Raw genomic sequence first — 5,322 nt, 5'->3', positions numbered from 1 at the left:
ATATCATAAGGAATGTTGTGTGAATAAAAGGAATATATACAAAAGATGAGTCTTATGTGGACATCATAAATGCCTAGTACTTTATACCCCCATAGTCCCGAGTATTCCACAATAAAGGAAGGGTCATTTTAGTGCCTGAGCATCACTCTTGGTATGAAGGTACACATTGCTTCCCCTTACAGATGAAATGTCTCATTGTGGCCAGTGACTCAGATCAGCAGTGATGCATCCAAGACAGGGAAGTGCCCATGAAGCCTCATCACTGTTTTAGAATGTATGTTCCTTGTGGCTTATTCATGAACAATTATATTGAGGGCATGTATGTATGTTCCTTGTGGCTTATTCATGAACAATTATATTGAGTTATTTTTCTCTTCTTGGTTTTGAACAGGCAAAGGCCATTTCAATAAGGATATATATAGAAGTGAAGGAGTGTCAGGAAGGTAGAGATATGACAGTGAACAAGGACACAAGTCCTCATCATGTCTATCAAAGAGCATGTAGGTAGCTGTGACTCAGGAAGTTTGGACTGTTTTGACCCACGGCTCCTTTTCCTGTTGACTAGCTCTTTTCTGCTGATTGTGTCTATCTCTCAGTGCTCAGAGAGTACCTGACTGAAGGTCCAGAATTATTGGTCACTAGGACACAGAATGATGGAAGCTCATCAATAGATCTTTCCAGGCCAAAGTTCACTAAGTTATCTGAACACTCATGCATCTGTATTCATTTTTACAATTTTGTCCCCAATTCTAATATATCCTGTCACTATTGGTATTAATGGCATTATATTAGAGTTTAATATATATTTGAAAGGTAGTAAACCAGGCACAGTGGCACACACCTGTAATCCCAGCCCTCAGGGAAGCAGAGGCAGGTGGACCTCTGGAATTTGAGGCTGCTCATCTACAAAGCAAGTCCAGGACAGCCAAGGCTACGGAAAGGACCCCTGTCTCAAAACAACAACAACAAAAGGCAATGAAATAAAATAAAGATCAGATGTCTTAAAAGATCAGCAAGGAAATTCAGACTACAATGTGAAATCAGTCTTTTGTATTTAGCCACATACATGATGTGTGAGCTTTATGTGAAAAACTAGTGATGAGAAGAGAAAGGATATTAGCTGAGGTTTGTCATAGATGTTGCAGTGGAGAGGGGAGCTCATCAAGATACCAACTCTTCGTTTTCTGAAGGAGTAGAGGTGTTCATCCTTCTTGGAAAAATACCGACCACGACTAGCTCACTTCAGTTACTTTTATTCAATCATTACACAAAATTAATTTGGTCTGGGAAAGGTTTAAACCACCAAAGTTATCTTACCCTTGCTGCTCAAGAGAGTAGACAACCCACACAAATCTGAGTCTCTTTTGACCATGGCTAGCCATAACCAAAAGTAAGAACTCCAGGTTTGCCAGGAGTGTCTTGAGACCAAGCTTTGTGCAGCGGCAAGCTCTTACATTGCACCAAGTGCAGACTTTCCAGGGAGACAATGTTAAAAGTCACCCCCCAAAATTTCTCAGTCTCTACTTATTAATCCAAATGTAGCAAAGGCTTTGCTGAAACATTTCACTCTAAGCCAGACACAAGAGCTTTATTATACATTTCACTTAAAGCCAGACATAAAGGCTTTATTTTACATGTCACTACAGAAGAACTTCCTGTCATTCCCTCTTGCCCAGAGTCCTCAGTTCTTAATTAATAATTTTCTTTAAAAGATAAGTGAGTTAATAGCATTTAACTGGCCTACTTGATGTTAGAGAGTTGTGCCAAGCTGATTCTAGTCCATAAAAGACAGACTTACACATGCAAGTCTCTCTTCTGTTCCCTATGAATACCCTTGTCTGGGTTCTCCATGGTATTGGAGTTTATACAGAATGGGGTGTCTCAGTTCAAAAGAGACAAGAGTTATCCATCTTTCTACACACTATGTTAAGTTTCTATATGCTACATGAGAAAAATTCAGGATCAAGAATTGAAAAATATTAAAGTATTTATAGGAAATTGTAATTTAAACTGAAGTACCCACTCAAGGCATATGTGAAAAATCCTTAAGGGAAAGGCAACATTATAGGCTGTCCTTGACAGACTTTACCCCAAACCTCAACAATGAAGAAGTAGGAACATAGGTTTTATTTTTAATAATTTTTTGTTGACAAGGAATATTTATTTTACTAATGTATTAAGAAGACTGGTTGGTCAGCAGCCACTTTTTGTTGAATCTAAGCTCAGTAAAAGACTGTCAGTCCCATATTTGGAGAGCACTTGATATTTAGGTGCAAGTTTTCATATTCACCTTCATTTTCCATTTGCTGTTTTGTGTGTTTCTCATTTACCTTCTCTTGTGTCTTAGTTGGCAAAACTAGTATCACTGAGCTGTAAACTTTCCTATTATGAAATTACTTGTTTACATCTTCACATTGAAGTTTCCACTTTCTTTCCCTTTCAATTTGATTGCCAGATTCTGTGGAATTTGGGCCAGATTAATATGGACCTGTAACAAAGGAAGCACCTGTGTCCATCACATGAAGAATCAACCAACAAAGTCAGTGGTTTCTCTTTGTCTGTTTTCAGAGAAGCCATTAGAGCTCTAACAGGAAATGATTAGCACAGATGACAAGAATATTCTCATTGAGGTGTAACCATTTTTTTTCTTCTTTTTTGAGAAAAGCACATTACTTTGCTCTTGTGCCTGGGTCATGTCAAAAAATATATCTCTGTTCTCTGTGCTCATATGTCAATATCATTTTCATGGTTACAATGAGGAAATGTTGTCAGAACACCAACCATGAGGATGGCATTGCACTTGAGCTTGACAAGATATAAAGAAGTCAAAGAACTCCACACATAAAGTACCTTTGTATAAGACTGCTCAAATCACATTACTGGAATAAGTTTATCAGTACTCCAGGGAGTAGATGAAGTCCTGGCTGAATGTGTGCTGTTGACATGGGGATGGACATTTCAATAAACCCAATGCCTCAGACCCAGGAAAGAGCAAACCCTTCCCCATGTGTAGAAAAGGATGGCAAAGCCTTCCTCTGTTGAAAGTGGGAAAGCTGATAAATAATTTACATTTACCTAAAACTCATGTATGCAGAAACCCTAAACCACAGTTCCTGCCTCCATGGTGTTTACAATGAAATTTCTACAGTGAAGAGACCTACCTCAGAAGTTATCTAACACCTCTGTTTTATGCTGTATATTAAAAAAAATGTACTGGGTTTCTGGGTTGAATAGTGTGTGCCCTCCATTAGAGTAAGCACAGGCTATCCTATTACAGATGTTCTGTGTGTCTGTCTTCTCTTTCTGTTATTCTTTTTATTCCAGAGCCAACCCATTATGTTCTCCAGAAATCTGCTGTGTTGGATTTGGCAATACTCATCATTAGATTTATAGTAGTTACTTGTAATGAAACAGAAGTAAAAAACTATGACTTCCCTGTAAAAATGAACAGAAAGACTTGCTGCCTCTTTGGAACATGCCAATAAAGATATGGAAAGCTTTTGGTGATCAAAGTACTAAACTTCTCAGAGTCATTTAATCTTATTCTTGTCATGTGCGTGAACACCAGGGCCTTAAAATCTGTTTGATTGATATGATAATACACATGAGTGACCCCAAAAATTCTACCAGAAAACTCCTACAGCTGATAAACACCTTCAGACAAGTGACTGGATAAAAAATCAACTCAAAAAAAATCAGTAGCCCTCCTGTATGCAAAAGAAAAAAGGGCTGAGAAAGAAATAAGGAAAACAATACCCTTCACAATAGCCACAAAGGACATGAAGAACATTGGTATAACTCTAACCAAGGAAGTCAAAGACTTGTATGAAAAAAAAAAAAACCTTTCAGTCTCTGAAGAAATAGAAGAAGATATCAGAAGATGGAAAGATCTCCCATGCTCATGGCTTGGCAGGATTAACATAGTAAAAATGGCCATCTTACCAAAAGCAATCTACAGATTTAATGCAATTCCCATCAAATTACCAACACAATTTTTAGAGACCTTGAAAGAAAAATTCTCAACTTCATATGGAATAACAAGAAACCCAGCTAAAACAATCCTCTATAATTAAAGATCTTCTGGAGCTATCTCTATCCCTCATCTCAAGTTGTACTATAGAGCAACAGTAATAAAAACTACATGATACTGGCTTATAAACAGAATGGTAGGTCAATGGAATCAAATAGAAGACCCAGATATAAACTCACACACCTGACATTTGACAAAGATGCCAAAACTGTACAATGGGGGAAAAAAACCCCAGCATCTTCAACAAATGGTGCTGGTCTAACTGGATGTCCACATGTACAAAAATGCAAATAGATCCATACTTATCACCCTGCACAAAACTAAAATCTAAGAGGATCAAAGACCTCAATATAAAACCAGACACACTAAACCTGTTAGGAGAAAAAGTGAGGAAGATCCTTGAACTCATAGGCACTGGAGACAACTTCCTGAACAGAACGCCAACCAGCACATGCTCTAAGATCAACAATCAACAATAAATGGAACCTCATGAAACTGAAAAGCTTCTGTAAGGCAAAGGACACTGTCATCAGAACAAAATGACAGCCTACAGATTGGGAAAGGATCTTTATCAACCCTCTGTCTGACAGAGGGCTAATATCCAGTATATATAAAGAAATTAAGAAATTAAACAGCAACAAATCAAGTAACCCAATTAAAAAATGGGGTACAGCTCTTCTGGTCTCTTTGGCCTCAGTGACAGAAGGAAGATGACGAAGGGAACATCACCCTTTGGAAAGTGTTGCAATAAGACACACATGTTGTGCTGCCGCTGTGGCTCTAAGGCTTACCACCTTCAGAAGTCAACTTGTGGCAAATGTGGCTACCCTGCCAAGCGCAAGAGGAAGTATAACTGGAGTGCCATGGCTAAGAGGTGAAATACTGCTGGGACTGGTCGAATAAGGCACCTAAAAATTGTCTATCGCAGATTCAGGTGTGGACTCTGTGAAGGAATGACACCTAAACCCAAGAGGGCAGCTGTTGCAGCATCCAGTTCATCTTGAGGATTTCAATCAGTCATAAAATAAATGCTCTGGTTTCAAAGACAAAAAAAAATGGTGTACAGAGCTAAACAGAGAATTCTCAATAGAGGAATATCAACTGACAGAGAAACAAGTAAAGAAATAATCAACATCCTTAGTCATCAGGAAAATGTAAATCTAAACGACCCTGAGATTTCACCTTACACCAATCAGAATGGCTAAGACCAAAAACTCAAGTGACAACACATGCTGGAGAGGATGTGGAGAAAGAGGAACACTACATCATTGCTGGTGGGAGTGTAAACTTGT

The 5,322-nt window shown here is 38.4% G+C and overlaps 1 pseudogene; it reads left to right on the top strand.

Annotated features, from left to right (window-relative positions):
- Window positions 1-4,740: 4,740 nt before the first annotated feature.
- LOC129669701 (60S ribosomal protein L37-like) lies at window positions 4,741-5,086 on the top strand (annotated as a pseudogene).
- The last annotated feature ends 236 nt before the right edge of the window (window positions 5,087-5,322 follow it).

This window comes from Psammomys obesus, unplaced genomic scaffold (genome assembly GCF_907164565.1).
Source record: "Psammomys obesus unplaced genomic scaffold, mPsaObe1.curated_primary_1811, whole genome shotgun sequence".
Lineage (NCBI taxonomy): Eukaryota > Metazoa > Chordata > Mammalia > Rodentia > Muridae > Psammomys > Psammomys obesus.
The sequence above is the reverse complement of the archived record's forward strand: the minus strand, read 5'-3'. Positions and strand labels throughout refer to the sequence as shown.